Raw genomic sequence first — 17,691 nt, 5'->3', positions numbered from 1 at the left:
TTTGCTCGCTCGAGGTTGCGAACCACAACCAGTTGAAACTCGCAATTTTCCCCGTATTAACGTCCGCGACGAAGGTTATCAACGAGGCGTACGCGTAACTGGTTAAACGTAGGCAAACGAGAGATCAATGCGAGCGCGTTGAAACTCTGGTTGCAAATTTATGGGATTAGTTTCTCGTTGATTACGCAGCTTTCCAACGTGTTACAAGGTAAATCAAAGTAAGCGCTCTCGTTAAGGTCAACAGTGGAGTGGAGGAAAGGCTTAATTTCAATGGCCCGAAATCCCTCTCGCCATAAGATTATTAAACGATGCATCTTGCCAACGATGGAGAATTAGAATATGTGCAAACAGGGTGTAAGTTGGATCACGAGAGCCGCGTGATTTAAGACCTCTTTTACCCCCCTTTATCTACGGGGCTGTCTTGCATATAAATTGCAAATTGCATATAATTTGAATAATTCTTCGTGTTATTAATACGTTGGTTGCCAACGTGATGAACATCTTCTTTAAATATTAAAATTGAAGTAGTAAGTTGTATACTCTCGAGGAATCGAAACAGAGAGAGAGATTTTTCTTTTTTTTTTTTTTTTAATGAATATCTTAATTGAAATTATTAATACGTTAAAGATAGATATTTCAACGTATATTCTCATAATTTCTTCTTTAATCTTTCCTTACAAGTATATTTTCTATAGAAATTTAACTCGATAAAAGTTTACGAATAATAATAATAATAATAATAATATATAAATTCAAATTATTTGCAAGCTTCTCGATAACTTCTATTGTTTTGTTCTTCTCGAATTATCCATAATTAAGAGAAATGGAAGGAACAGATATATAATTTTACTAATTTTATTCGCTTCTTGAATTATTCAATAAAATTTTCATAACGATTCATAATTATCCATGCCCTCCTCGCGTTCCATTTAATCCATCCTCGACAAACGAGCAGATACGAAATTCGAAATCTCACGAATTTTCTTTCCAACGTCTGAACCATGTTCGCGAACGGGACGGGATGCGAAAATTTCTTCTTCGCGATTTAAATTTGCGCCGATCGCCTCGAGATCGAGAGTGAAAGTGTACGGCATAACAGCAGATCTCGAGAGGAAAAGAAACACAGTGATGCACTGTCACGCTCCGCCGCTCATCAATAATTCACCGTGTGCTCTAATTACGTCCACGCGCAAGGCTATAAATTCCAATTCCGTATAATTGATAACATGTTTATGAATTTTACCAATTTTAACGATCCGCGAATAGACGAGAAACTTGTCATTTCGAATTTCATGGAGCGTAATAAACGGCGAGACAACTAAACGAGATCATTAAATCCACCGAAACCGAGCAAGAGTCAATTTCAAGGAGAAACCTCGAAAGAATAGAAATCTGTCGTGATCTCGTTCTGATTGCACCGTGAAAGATGTGCGAGAGACGTGAATGATCCGAGAATGATGGAAGAAAGCGATAAATTGTCGAGGATTCTTAGATTTTGTTCTATATATATATATTTTGTAATATATTATAATAAATATTTTTCGATAAAATCTGTGAAAAATTAGAAAGACTTCCCGTTAAATAAAGACCAAGACCGAAATAGAGGATTAAAAGCAACACACAGGGTTGTATTTTGAAAGAGAATTTCTCTTGGAAACGAAACGAGAATAAACGAGGAACGGGGGAGAGGTTGGGAATTTTCACCAATGAAGATGGAAATCTTTCGTTTTTCTCCCGATGCAGCTTCCACTCGTAAGTAACGCGCGATCCCCCGCGCGATCGTTTCGAATTTATCGAGGAAGCGAGGCAAATGAGGATAGGTTGGAAAAACAGGAATCGAGATAGGGGAAAGCTTTGCCACGATTGTACCATGAAACGTACGCGGGTAAACTTGTGTTCGTCTCTTACGGAATTTTTGTTATCGGCGAGAATCGCGCTTTAACGAACCGGGAAAAATTCGCCAATCGACGATTCTGTTGAACGATTTAATAACGAGCGATACGTTTCAATTCTGGATAGATTGATCAGAGGATATTTGACGGAGGAATTAGAGGGAAAGTGGAATGAAAAGAAGAGAATTATAGAATAAAATGAAATTTGTTGAAAATTGAAAGTTGTGAGTGTAAGATAATATGATGTAGAATTGGCTGATTAAAAACTCTCATAATTGTATTTAGATCATTAGAACATTTTTTTATAGATTGTTAGTTCTCTGATAAAATTAATACGTTGAAAAAGGGGGATGAATTTTTAGAAAGTTCGGAATTCTGAAAATTGGATTTCGATTTAATTTGTAAAATTTAAACGTTTAAACGTGAATTGGAACTCGAGTTAAGAAATTAACGAAATAGAATAGTGTGCAGCTGCAGACAACAGGTGCATCGTCGAATTATAATACCAAAGGTGTTACTTTGGCATGCATCACCTTTTCAATTCCTCTTCTTCTACACATTTTTCCCTCTTTTAGCGGAGAAAAGAGAAGAAAACCAAACCAGTTACGTACACAACTATTTTCTAACCGACTTGTGGCGAAAACGGTTCGTTCGAATCGTTCGCCAGCTCGATGCAAATTGAATTTCAACTTTCCACGAAGAAGAAGAATTCGAGAACTACTCTTCCCCATACCGACCACGACAAACGAAATACCTTCTACTCCTCTGTTTCCACGCGAAACGGAGCATCGAATCCACGATCGATCCGAAGAAGCATCCTTTAACCGATACTCGATAAGACAACGAGGTGAAACACGATGATGATATCACTATCCAACACCTTGCGACAAAATGAAACACGTCAAGGCCATTCTCGGGTATATATGCATCATTATTTTTAACGATTATTTCTTCCTTATCTAATTTTATTACACTTTCTTTTCTTTTTTTTTTTTTATTTCTTTTTCTTTCAGAAATATCCAGATATAATATTAACCAGAGGATTCGTGTGGATAAAAAAATTTATATCTGTCAATGATAACGGTATGACGGTGAAACTATTAAAGAGTCAAAAATACACGCACGTGTGAAATACGAATCGTCCCCCGGAGGATCAGAAATTTTGTAATTTGTACGTGGCTGGATTGTAAAAAAAAAAAGTAAAACGCGCAATACGAGATAGGTATTGGCCCATAGAGGATCAGAAATATTTATTGAGACGTATGTATCCCATTGAAAGCATTGAAATGGTTAAGGTCAATGACCCTCAGAATAACACCATCATCGATCTCTTGTACGATCTCTTTCTCTTCCCCTCTCTCTCTCTCTCTCTCTCTCTCTCTCTCTCTCTCTCTCTACGCACTTCACTCACTTTCTTCCCGATTATCACTTCACGCTATCAACTCGACGAATCTTTTTTTCTTTTCTTTTCTTTTAATGCCAATTTTCCTCCTTCGACCGCACTATAATATAATTTATAATATTGTCGTATTATTAGACAACGACAGTTTGTGCAAATTAATAAATTCACTTTCAATTGTAATATATATTTTTACCTCGGATATTTTTTTCACAAAATTTTTCCATTCACATTTAACAAACACTTCACGAGATACAAATTACACATAAACTTTCCCAGTCTGGCCACTATTCCTTTCTTTTTACCATTTCACACTTTTTGATACGAACAATCATTACTATTACCTTCACACCCGATTAACCGTGGCACCGTGTTTCATATTCTCGTTAAAATCACGATTAACATCGATCGAGAATCGCGCGAAAGCGACGACGAAAGTCACGCGAGTGCGAGGAGAGTAATTCCCCCGACGAGGGAATATTTTCGTTCCTAATCGACTGATTGAGAAAAAGAGAGAGAAAGAGAGAAAGAGAAAGAGAGAGGAAAGAAAAAGAAAAACGAAATGTACCAATGCCACGAAGCAATCGTAACACCGGTCGATTCTGTTACCACGACGAGACTGCGTGTGCAAGCGGTCGACAAACAGCCTTCGTCTCGTACTTTCTACCTTCGAGGCGATCGAAGGCTCACGTTGCCGGAGACTCTCGCCTCGTCATCAGACAAGGTAACGAACGTCGTCGGCCAAACGATCCTCATCGTCGTGGCGGCTATAGTCTCGGTGCATATATTTAGAGTCGAATGCGAAATATCGATTGTGGGGCTCGGGTTGGCTTCGGCCGCTTGCCCCGAGAAAGCTAGAGCATTAACTACGTTCTCTATTTTGAAAATCTTTGGAGGAAAGGATTTTATTTTGTAGAAATAGATGTTTCCCGATTTTTCCAAATAGAAAAATAACTCTTCTCTCTCTCCTTTCTTAATATATACGTACTTTTGACAACGAATGATCGATGGATCTATTTCTATTTTTTTCTAAAGGTGAATTTAACGATAAATTTTTAATACCTTTTCGATACTTATTTCCATTTATAATAAAATAAACGAAAATCTTGAGATTTTTTTTTTTTTATTACGAAATTGCAACGCGTTGATCTTATTTTTCTTCGTGTAATTTTTTCTAATTAAAAAAATCCTCGTGATAATCAAACATGATGCCAAGGAGAAGCGACGAAAAAAAGAAAAAGGAAAGGAAAGGAAAAAGTGTTTGAGATCAGAAGGATTAATAGGTCGAGAAAAAGTTGAAGATATATACATCGTAAACGTGTCTAATTAACGATGAGCATACCGATTTCGCAAACACAAATACGTTGCTCGCAAGAAGCATTCGACGATAAATTGCAACTTTACGTGGGCGTTACGATTTCGTCATAAACACGAATAACATTCTCTTCTTAAAAAAAAAAAAAAAAAGCAGCAATCGTTATCAATATGCTTTACAAACTTTCTAATTATTATTATTATTCATTCACACAAATGAATCTTGCCTTCTCACCCAGATACACCCATTGACCATTTCATTTGCCTCGAATCAATATCATTTTCGAGACACACGCCATTCACATTTCACAAGATAGAGGATCGAGTCCGTTCGAGATATCGGCGTACAACGATTCTTACAACGGCGGCGACAGATACGATCGGGAGTTTTGCATTCGAATTAATTTCTCGGTGTTGAACGAAGAAAATCGTGACAAACAAAAGCGACCAGAAGCCGTGGCGCACGGTATGCGAGGCGCAAACACAGCATCGCGGGCATGCATTGGAACGGAACGTAACGGGCATGACGGGAAATACCGTACGTGTGTACCCTATACCTGTAACCTGTATACGAGTGTGTACGTGTGCCGAGAAAGTGCAGTTGCAACTGCAGCTGACGCCTGCAACTGGCCAACGAACAATTCCCACTGTTTCTAACGCCGGCTCCGTTACAAGAAATTGCAGGAATACTTTCGGATACTCGATAGACTCAACTATTTGAAGATTGGCGAAATTAAAATTTCGGAGTAATTTTTTTCGATTACGAAAATTTTTTGCAGGTAATCACAATGTTGCTGTTTAGTTTGATTTTATATTGTATCGTTGCTCTAAGTTTATAGAGTATATATAAGATGATGAATTATTGAGTTGGAATAATTTTGGAGTCAATTACAGATTAATTCGAGGGAGCGTGTGAAATTAAAAGTTTCGGGATGTGGATTAAGTTTAATAAGGAACACGATAAATATATAGAATATATTTGATAGTGAATTAGTCGGAGATTGGACGTGGAAAAATACCGGTATTGAAATTTGTAAGGGAAGAATAGCTTTTTTAATTATGAAAATGCCACGTAATTATGACGTGTACATTTAAAAATTAATTAAAACGAAGAACAACATGGATTTGTAAAGAAGAAATTACAGAATATTTTGAACGCCCAAGAAATTATTTGAAGATTGGACGTGGAAAAATACCGACGTGAATTGTACCGAAATTAAAATTCGTAAGAGAATGATATTTTAATTATGAAAATACTGCGTAATTACGACACGATAAATTATTTTTCCGTGTTTATCTTACTCCCTTTACCTTTTTCTTTAATTAAAGGAGAGGTCTTCATGCAATATTAAAACTTTCCTACGCTCGATATTTTTATTAGATTTACATTTATTTTATTTATAATCAATTTTTATTTCTTCCAAATTTTCTAACACTGTTTCCATCCATTTGAAGCCTCGAAGAGATCGAATAAAACTTTGTATCTTCAAATAGAATTTAACTAAATCTAGCAAACGAATACGAGTTTTCCTATTATTCGCTCTCGCGATATCAATTCTGTCCAAAAAAAAAAAAAAAAAAAAAAAAAAAAAAAAAAAAAAAAAAAAAAAAACAAAAAATACACGTATAACGAAAAATAAAAAAATTAAAAAAAATAAATCGTACGCGGCTTTATACGATTCAAAATATGAAAATTCATAGTCGTTGATGTGAAAAAAGAAAAGGGAAAAAAGTGGGAGGGGAGGGAAAAATTGCTCAAAACGGAAACAGTACTTTTTATATTCATTCGTCGTTTGTCCCGAGATAAAACTGCAGCCACGCGTTCGTTTGTGTTTTCGAATGGCCGTGAATAAGTTAATTAACGTCCGGGAAAAACACGGTCCGGTAAACCGAGTGGTGGGCGCGTGGTAACGATTTTATATGCACGACCCTTTCCCATCCTTCCTTTTCCATTTTTCCACTTTCTCTCTCTCCCCTTCTCTCTCGATGTATATCGGGAAAAAATTCAAGAGGAAGTTTACACATTTATACCGTTATTGTAAAAAAGAAAAAAGGCCTATTCTTTCTAAATAAACGATTTTTAAATTTTATTGCGTGTGAAAAAAAAAAGTTTCAAAATACGATTTTCAAAAAGTTGACAAGATATCTTAATTGTAATCTTGTGAAACATATTGTATATAGTGAAAAGAAAGAAAAAAAGAAAAAAGAAAAAAGATTCGGATATTGGTAATTTTGATTTTTATATCGATTCTTTTATTATTTTTCATTTTATTTTATAGCGTATAGATATATATTATTTTAAAAAATTATTTCGACGGATATAAATTTGCGTATTCTCGAATATTCTCAAAAATTCAAGATACACTCCTCTTCAATTTATCTCGCAAATTACACGAATAAAGAGTTAACCTTTATATATACTTCATATACTTCATATTTCGCAAAATTAATTTCTTTTTGTCACACACATATTCAAGATGCATCTTTTCAATTTATCTCGCGAATTACACGAATATTTTAAAAGCAGTTCCTGTTTTATGCTTCAAATTTTCGCAAAATTAATTTCCCTTTTTAAAAATAACATAATAATTCTTCCCCGATCCAGGAAATCTCAATTCAATCTCAATTACGAAAACGATATTTCTACCTCGTTGAAACACCCACTTCGATTAATCTTTCGCAAAATAATTTCACTCACAAAACAAAAAGCAAAAAAAAAAAAAAAAAGAATATATTATAAAAAAAATATACTCCACACGAAACCAATCAATCGCGAATATAACAAACGCCTCGAAACCGTTACGTTTCAATCTCGTTCACTCAATAATAATATTCTACCTTTGCTCATTACAGATCGCTTCTTGCACCACCATTCAAGGCACACGATTTTCATCTCGCGACGAAACCCTCCCTCCCTGGATTCCCCCCAAAGTTTCACAGAGCTACAAAGTTTGGATGGATCGTCGTGGACGAGGATACACCCGGCACTAACGCGAGAACGTTGGCAAGATGCACACGCAACTGAGGGGAGGGGCGGTACGTTGGAGGTTTCACCCCTCGTGTAAAGGAAGGGAGAGAGAATATTCGTTTCAGCATTGTGAACCCTCCTCCCTGTGACTCGTTCCACCCTCGGTGGAGAGGCAGCCCTACGACAGCACGGATCTTCCCTACCTACGGACGAAGGTCCGGCCGTAAAAAAAAAAAAAAAAACCTGATATTTTTGCCAGGGTTTCGTTCCGTTTTAATACCGATGATTCCGTTTCGAAAGTCGAACGACGTCGAAATCCTTCGAAACTTTTGAGTTCTCTTGAATTTTGAAACTGGGTTGAAAATTAGAAGCGTGAAAATAACGTAACAGGGAACGCGATATGTTGAAAATTTTTGAAATGTAATTTAATAAAGGGGGGGAAAAAATAGCAGTTTTAATTTTAAAGCTCGACTTATGAAATGTGTTACGGAAAAATCGAAAGTTTATTACGATGGGGATACGGTTAATTTGATTATGATGCAGAAAATAGAAATTCGTTTAACACTTTCGCGCCTAGTGACGCAAATGTATGCGTCATGGGTATCTTCTATCTCTATCTCTTACATCTTACATCGTACGTATGAATCATTGATTATTTTGAAAGAAACTTGGAGCCGGGGGAAAAATTCTCGAGAAATAAAGAGATAAAATACTTGCAGAATTTTAAATATAATCTTCCTTCTCTTGTAACAGATGTATATATATCTAATTGCAGTGGATACTCATCGATTTTCGACGTAAACGCAAAAGTTTTCCATTGTTGGAAATATGACTCAAGGGAGAAAAATTCTTACGTTTTCCTTCTCAGATATATTAAACAGGATCGTCAACTCCTTGGAAAAAACGAGAGTGAAACGTTGATATTCGAAAGTCATAAATTATTAATATTCCGCCAAGTATAAAAATATATACACAATCGATCGATGCTGCAACGATGATGAAAGGAACAAAAAGGAGAAATATATATATATATACCACGTTGAGAAGAGGATGATTGAACAAGGAGACAAGGATGAATTTTTTTTTTTTTTTTTTTTTTTCTTTTTTCTTTTCGACGAGACAATCGACGACGAAACCGGAATAAAAGCATCGATCGTTGTAACGACTGGGAGGCAGCAGCCCATAATACGGTCGCCATTCGAATGCTAAATACACAGGCGAAGGAACGGTGTGCCGTTAACCTCGGCGTCACGTATAAAACGCCACGAAGTCATAACGGTTACGGGGACCTTTTCCACCTTGTAGAAGTGGAATAAATTCCGCTTCGAGGAGCCACGAAGGGTTTTCAGCCCTTTTTATCTCGGGGAAACAGGAACCGCCTATCTTGTTCTGCCAGCTGCCTTCGTCACTGCTTTGGAAAATCGACGGGGTTAATATTTTTTTTTTTTTTTTTTTGCCGCGATGTCATCTATAAATACGAATGTATGAAAGCGAACGAACGAACGTCGATGAAAATTAAGAAAATTAAACATTTTATCAAGATTCTCCCTGTGTTAAGGGATAATAATTATAATTATAACAATATATACAAGTTTCGATTGTGAAATGTCACGGCATATACAAACGGCGACACACAGGGAAAGACAAACATCGATCGTCATCGATATCCAAAATATCGATTTAACCGGAGTCGTGTTCCGGACACGGAGCAGAACGGACGTGTTTTGCTTCTCCCAAGAACATTGTATTGTTTGGTAAATTAATTAGTTTCGTGCAAATCAATCAACTATTGTTAATAAAAATTAAATAAAAATTACATTATGGAAACACGAACGAAGCCAGCCAATGGAAGTAAGCAACGAATGTATTAATAATTATAATAATAATATATTTATTTTTTTAATATTATTAACAAGCTTAGATCTCAAGCTTGAAACGAGATTATTAATTCTTGAGAATTAGATTCAATCTATCATCGAACGCGTGATCATTCAAAAAATAAATAAATAAAAATTAAACTCTATACTGTGCATAATTAAATTCCAACTCTAAACTATAACCATAATCATGGAAATTTTACAGAGCTCGAGAAAAAGGGAAACAAATGGCCTGATTGCACGTCTCTTACGTTCGAACACTGGTCATAAGAGAGCGAGACCGGTGCGATCGAAACATGTAAATCTTGGGTGTAAGTACTGGCGCGCACACTGTCGTCGCGCGGCATGCCAGACATTGTTAACCGCGGACAAAGCCGTACAACTGGTTCCCTGGAATACCAGGCGGAGAGGACACGTTTCAAGACTCGTTCGAGCCTCGTAGCGCCACGGTGGCGCGTCGAAAAACGATCGAAACGACCGTCCAAGGTCCGCACCACGACCTCCACCACGTAATTTTCAACCTCGTTTAATTGGGCAGGAATTCAACGCCTTTTCCCCCCTCTTTTCTTTTCTTTTTTTTTTTTGTTCTTGGTCCCATCGCTGTTGTGCGTGACGCGTGACGAATATAGAATTTCGTGGACGGTACGTGCTAGCTTACGTACGTGGATTCGAGGCTTCTACTAATTAATATTAAAAATTGTTGAAACGTATTCGATCGTAGTCGATCGTAGTTAAATGAAATTAAAATGAATTCTGAGAAGATTTTTATCGTAGATTACATTCCACGTGTTTTAAATTAATATTTCTAGGCCACTATTCATAAGGGAAATACAGTTTGTAGTTTGTTCGAAACATTGAATATGGTTATTAAGGAGTTAGTTTTATTGAAATAAAACTAAGTAAAAATTGAAACATTTATGTTGTGATTATTAATATTAGAGGGACTAGAAAGAAATTCATCGCTATTTTGTATATTAATAATTCAAACCCTCGCGTAACTTCCTTCTTCTTTTAGGACAGTTTCCCATTCATCTTAGTGTTCCATTTTTCAAATTCATTTTTAAAAAATTATCACAAGCTTTGAATAGTTTTCCAATTTATCATTAATAAAATTCTCATTTCACATTTACATACTCAAAAATACATTTTTGCGATCATAAGAGGGTTGAAAAACTTAAACTGCTCGTTCGATTGCTTCAAACATATTACTATACTTTCTATACCCGATATCGAATCAAAGCTCTGTCGCAACTTTTATTTAAAAATTTTCCTCCAAAGGGAAACGATTCCCTTTGTCGCCTCGAATTTTCCTACCCGCGAAACTTCCTTAAACGATTTTAAACGCGGCGTTGAAGTCTCGAGAACGTTACTCTACTCGCCTCATCTACAATTCAAATTGCCGATACATTGAAATTTTGAGATCCAGTTGGCCAAACTTGTGCCACGTATCGCCGCGAGCGATCGTCCTCGTCGAAACTCGCCGCCACCGCGGCTCAATTCGCGGACAAATTCAACCCTTCGCTGTTATTTTTGTTTCGGCCCGTAATTAATTCGCCCAACGGAAACACCGGCTTTTCCGGAAGAGATGGACGCGTTACAACCCGGCCCACCCTGTATTATTTCGCGCCCGGACGACAACTACATTTTCTCTCACTCGTCGAGGGGAAAGTATAGTTTTATCCTGGATGATTCAGTCTCTCTCCCGCGATAAAATTTAGTTGAAACTCTCATTGTGAAGCGTGGAATAATTGGCGAACGAATTGCGTTTTGTTTTCCTTTTTTTTTTTTTATGACAAATTAAAAGGATAATTATAGATATATTTTTTTTTTTTTGAATGCATTGAATTTGTCAAGTTGTCGAGAAAATTTAAACAATTATACAGGTATAGTGCATTCGTTGATATATTATAATACATTTTGATTATACGTTTTGTGAAAATGATAGGTAATTTAACAGAAGGGTGGAAAATTTAATAATGTTGATTATTTCTGCTATTGATTTATATATAAGGTACAAAGATGAATTTCGATTTATTTAAAGATCATTGGAATACTTTGCCAATGTTTAATTATGAGCAAAGTAATTTTTTTTTAAATTCAATTAACTCGTTAAAGGAAATTGTTAAATCGATATAATAACGATTGATTGGACATTATTATTATTATTATTATTATTATTATTATTATTATTATTATTATTAAAATTCTCTGTTAAAACGTTAACAGTTCCATTGTAAAGCGTTTCAGAATGTAATTTAAATAAATATACTATAACGTTCATTTGAATATTAAAATCGGGGGAAAAGGGAGTGGATAAAAAGTGGAACTGCGAGGAGTTAAATTTACTTAAATAGTAAAGCAGAAATTTTTAACCTCGTTTCAAACTTAGATAATCCGCCATCATTGCGATAAATTTAATATTCATGACTTAGAACACGCGTAACAGTGTGAATATTAATCGTTACATGCAATTTTCCACTTATTTCATGCAACATTTTCTCGTTCAATGTATCAAAATATATTAATATAGAATAAAATATATCAATTCTTTCATTCTCATTTAAAACGAAATCAATCGAAGAATGTAGAATTATCCTTAACAAAAGAAAAAAGAAAAAAGAAAAAGAGGAAATTCTAGTTGGCCACATTAATTCATTATGCACGAATTTCAAAAACGAAAATTACAGGAATGGAAGGATCGAAAGCATCCCCTTGTTGGGAAGTCACGAACTTCTGCCACCATGAAAATTCGTGAATACTCGGTGAATTCACTCCGTCCACCCAGCTGGAGGAATTTAATTATTAGTTTCACAGCTTAGTTCCGGCATTCTTGTTGCACCCTTGATTCATGTTTATGTATGCATGTCTAATGCAATTTTCGATATACATATATCGTCGAAAAGGAGCAACGAGGATACGCTTTCTTGTAAATTTCTTATCTTAACTTTTCCTTCTAGTATAACTTTTCCTGATATACGAAGAATTTTACTTACTAATTTTACTTACTGTTTGTGAAATCTTTGAATGTTTCTTCAACTTTCAAAGAATTCATAAACATAGCTCGATCCTTTCACTGTCAATAATACATGAAATAATAAATACATTTTCTTTCGGTGAAGCAGAAAAATTACGCTTCCACCATTAATAATAGATAATTAATAAAGAAATTTTCTATTACCTTAAAATAATTTGAATTATTATGAAGTATATATAATTTGATTGATTTTTTGAAAAAGATCAAAGAATTTTTAACACACGTTAAATAATTAAGTTACATTTGCTATAATTAAGACCATCTTTTTTTCAAGATACCAACGTAACAAAATTTAAATTTCTTTTACAGATGAGTCAATCAAGAAACGACTGTCATCGGCGTACAAACCGAAATGCCAAAGATACAGCCACGGATTCGTTTGTTTCGTTAAAGGGTAGTTTCAACCCCTGTTTATTTCCAATTAGTTACGCATGATCCATAGAACGAGCCAGAAAACATGTCCCCCCTTCATCTTCTGTTCCTGATGGAACAAACCGGTGTTCGCAAATTAATTGGCAATTTCGTGTTGCTTGCCATTCTAATTACTTGCCTGCCGTTTATCATACGCTAATAATACAAACATTCGATAATTGTTCGACCATCAGCGGCTGTCAGATGATTATGTCGGCCGGGATCATTTCCACGATACTTAAAACACACTTGCGGCTATACGCTGGCAACGATAACGAGAACGATATTAATTAATTGCAGCTGATCGTTAATTTGATATGGCATGGCTCGTCGCGTTTCATTCATTCATGGATGTTGCTTGCTAAATATATATCGAATCGATGCTCGTTTCCAATTATACATCCCCATTTCGAATTTTTATAAATTAACGAAATAACGTGGTGAAGTGTTATTCTTCGATGAATTTAACGATTGATGAGTTCGATGGAAAAAAAAAAAAAAAAAAAAAAAAGAGAAAAAGAGAAAAATTTTCTTCGTTAGGTTGAAATTATATTTTCATTTGTCATTTTTATTAAAAATAGAATTTTGATAATTTTATCAAGTTTTGTATTTTTGATAAAAATTCGTATATGGAATTTACTCATCTCGCTCGTATCAATTTTTCACAGCTATTTTTCCCAAGATCTCGGCTCGTGTACGATCCTACGTTCGTTTCTCACGGTCTGGACGCTGTCGAGCGAGCGCTTTTAAAAACGCTTCCATCACGAATGTCGCTTTTCTTTGTGTATCAATTTGATCCGAGAGGCGGACAGGGTGTCCCCTCAATGGAGAACCGACGAATTTATCTCGTGCCTGTTCCCTGTCAATTAATAAAGTCCCGTGTGGATCCGACGTCCGGCAATTCGGACGCCGTCTCCCCTTTCGTTTCGTATGACAGAAAATTATATTAAACCGACGTTGCACACGTTTCCTGTGTGCGTTGTTTTCGTGGCAGTTGATCGAGATGCGTTTTAATTGTTCATGACAGCGATTCTCCTCCACTGATTTATCGAACTCCAACGATAATTGAGTGTTCTTGGTAAGTTTATCGTTATATTTCGGTTAGTTTAACTCGAAATCGTTTTACGAGTGAAACGTTTCTTTAAAAATTAAAAAAAAAAGGGGGAGAGGAAAAGCACGAATATTTGTCAATTTTTGTAGTCATTATTAAAGATACGTATAAATAGATGTTATTTTTCTTTTTTTCATTAAAATTGGTATTACTCGTGAAACGATTTCAAATGATTAATTTATACCGATTTCGTTTTAATTATTTTTCAAATTCATTTCGAGGATTAAAAGTTGGAATCAAAGTTGGATACGAAGAGCAAATTGAACTATGATTAGCAGAGACTGGAACACGTACGTATTTGCGCCGTTTTTGCCGAGGAGTTAAACTAGATCTTTCACTAATGGCCAAGATGTCTAATTACAAGAAGGAAGCGATAAATTAGAAACATTCCCGGATAATCGTCAAGATGTCATTTCGCTGCTTCTAACTTCTGATTACTAGGATTAGTTTGAGCCAAGATTTTCAGCCCTCGTTTTCAACTCTTTTTTTCTTAGCACTTCTAATTACATATCGAGTTTAATAACAACGTTAAATTCGTTCCATGAAAAATACTATATCGTACTTCAAATTTTAAGACAAAGGTAAAATATTCTTAAAAATATATAAAATATATATATAATCTAAAATTAAAATTTTCATAACAGAACCAAAGTAAGAAGAAGAAGAAGAAGAAGAAGAAAAGAACAAAATTTTAATCCTATAGAGATTCAACTTTGTTTTTTTGATATAAAAAAACGCGAGAAAAAGTTAAAAATTTTGTCATCAAATCTACTCAGGATATGAAGAAAACCGTGCCATTGAAGTCCCTTTTTCATTCATCCCGATATCTCAATCCGTTACCGAGATATAAGGACTCAAAGCGGTTAACGTAGCGCAAAAATTATGAATGGGCCAGTGACCTATATTTTTTCTTGGAAATGCGTACTAGGTCCTTCCAGGAATCGCGTCTGTCACTCGTCTGGAGTTTAGGATAGATCAGTGAGACGAGGTGCGAGCGAGAGGTCCGAGTAAGCGATAAGGAAAGAGATAGTAAACGATGAAAAATTACCCTTCTCTTTACACGACGATATCTCGGCAACCGGAAGTCGTATCGAGATAAATAAAAAAGCGCTTTAAAGGGCAAGGTCCCGCGCTTCTAACGATCGTTCACCCGTTGACCGGAAGTCATTATCTTCGGAGTTATAGCGATTCGAATTTTTCTTAATTTTAATCGGGTTTAATAGGGTTTAAAGTAAATGATCAAAAATTATCTTTTCTTTATTCGACGATATCTTTGGAACCGGAACTCGTATCGAGATGAATAAAAGAGCGTTTTAAAGAGGAAAGTTCCGCGCTTCTAACCATCTTTCATTCATTAATTGGGGATCACTATCTTCGGAGTTATAGCCGTTTAAAGTTTTCCTAATTTTAATAGGATTTAATCGAGAATTTTAGAGTAAATTATGCAATAAATATGTTTATTCTTAGATGGTATATTGGAGATTCTAAATTGATTCGAAAAATCCTTTGATTGAAATAAGTTGAATCATTATTTAATCGACTCGATGATTTAAATTGCAGCAAAGAGACATCAGGAAAATATTCTTTAAATTATAATATGTTAAAATATGCAATATAGATTCAATAAAATTTCTCAAAACAGACGAATTTCAAACTTTGAATTCAAAGTCAATGCCAAAGGGAAACAAAAATTACAATTCATGGTAAGGTATTCTCGTAAAATAAAAATTCCCTATTTGACTATTGAAAAACTTGAAAATGGATTCACCGAGTGGACCATCGGGGGTGAAAGAAACGTCAAAAGGATAGAAGAGGGTCGAGGAAAAGGTGAAATAAGATTTGAAGGGGGAAAATGGTCTGCAGAAGGAATATTACTTGTTTTCCAAATTCCTAAAGTCCAGTGTGCTTCGAAAAGTGGCCGTTTCCCTCTGGCCGCAAATCGTTTCCGAATCTTTTCAAGAGATTCGAGGATACGGAATGTGCGCATGCCTTCACGTGCTTGGAAAATGGCCCAACTTCCTCCACTTTTCCAATTTTCCGTGAAAGGGAATAAATTCTCGCTCGAGAGAGAGAGGACACGATCCCAAAAATTCTTCGGTGTAAATTTTCTGATAGAATCAATAGATTCGATCAACGAGATTGGTTCTGGTTTTGTTACACAAAATTATATGAACAGTGTTAATTCTGATTCTTTAATTGACTAGATACATCGTTTGGCTATATGTATAATATATCTTTTACATTTTTTTGTTTTCATAACATGTACGTAATAATGTTAAAATTAAAATATTTTTAGGAGAGAGCAAACTATAAAATGAATAAAATAACTTTATTAATTTTGAATTAAAGTTATTAAAAAATTCGACTTTGAGAAGTGAATCTTCAAACTTTTGGCAAATTATACGGAATAAAGAAGATCCAAAAATTTTAAATAAAAATCAATGATCATTGGAGGAATGATATTTGGATTCCTTACCTAGCATCGTTGCATCTTTAAATAAACTTTCGCGCGAAAGAAAATCACCAACACTTACCTGTAACATAAAAATCAAACAAAATGATTAGATATAATAATTCACATTTTATTTTTCAGGATATAACGATCAGCAAATCCATTTCTTTTGACACGAGTATGAAAGGGATTTGAACGAATGAATTCGAATCGTTTTGTTATTCCTGTTGGTCGTAATTAGCGATGAGAAATTGATCGAACGTGTTCCAATTAACCAACTTTCGTTGGCCCTATTAATTCCGATAAATGGAGATATTTACTGGCGAAAACTAATGCAAATTTCGTATCTACGTATCATCGAATCGAATTAATCATCACCACTAATTTAAATAAAAATTAACAATTGTATATCTCAAGATACAGAATCGAAATTTAATTTCTATTTTTACAAAATTTTACATTATTGGTAATTTTTTTCTTTCTTTCTCAGATTATTTAGATTCATTTGGTTATTCTAATATCAATAATAATCCTTGCGAAGAGATTTAATTTAATTTCGACTTGTGGAATTTCAAAGGATTTCGAATCCCTGTTATAAATTTTTCTCCATTTGCCAAACTTCTCTCATAAACAAATCTCTTTATTTTCTCATCTGAACGAAAAATAAGAGAGAATATACCAAAAAAAAAAAAAAAAAAAAAATAGAAAAAAGAAAAACAGAGAAACCTAACATCAATTTCCAATGCTCGAATAAAGCTCGTTGATTCTGCGAAATTAAAACAATTCACGGGTGAACGAAACGCTGTCCAGCCGATCGAACGACATCAAAGGATGGAAGAGATACGATTGCCAATGAATTTTCCGATTCCATCCATCGACACACAGAAGAACGCCTTTGGGACACGTGTAATTTCGATTCGAATGGGGCGCGCAATTAATATCGAGCCACGGTTAAATCAGCGTCGAGCGCGAATTAATGTTAATTTTATTCATTTCATTCCTGACTCGGCCTCCATGCAAATATCTTGTAACATTCGTGTCACGGATTTTGCTGCATCTGCCTGGCCGACGACGAGCTTGAAGAATACATCTCGTCGTTTTTCTTTCCCATTCTTCTTCCTTTTTTTTTCTTCTTTTTTTTTCCCCCTCCCTTCTCTCACGCTCGTCCGTCTTGTTTATTTATGACTCGAATGCGAAATGAATGGAGCCCTTGATGTGAATTTATTCGCCGTT

The 17,691-nt window shown here is 35.1% G+C and overlaps 1 protein-coding gene and 1 long non-coding RNA gene across 20 annotated transcripts in view; one reads left to right on the top strand and one right to left on the bottom strand.

Annotated features, from left to right (window-relative positions):
• Window positions 1-17,691, bottom strand: part of LOC122713572 (disks large 1 tumor suppressor protein) — a 524,720-nt gene that overhangs the window by 30,725 nt on the left and 476,304 nt on the right. The gene's annotated exons all lie outside the window — the stretch shown is intronic.
• Window positions 2,540-3,097, top strand: LOC122714721. The gene is made up of 2 exons (XR_006346702.1): window positions 2,540-2,809; window positions 2,906-3,097. It is a non-coding gene; the product is annotated as an uncharacterized LOC122714721 (long non-coding RNA).

The sequence above is a fragment of the Apis laboriosa genome, unplaced genomic scaffold (genome assembly GCF_014066325.1).
Source record: "Apis laboriosa isolate Shangri-la unplaced genomic scaffold, ASM1406632v1 scaffold104_cov149, whole genome shotgun sequence".
NCBI classification, from domain to species: domain Eukaryota; kingdom Metazoa; phylum Arthropoda; class Insecta; order Hymenoptera; family Apidae; genus Apis; species Apis laboriosa.
This window is presented reverse-complemented; position numbering and strand designations above follow the sequence as displayed.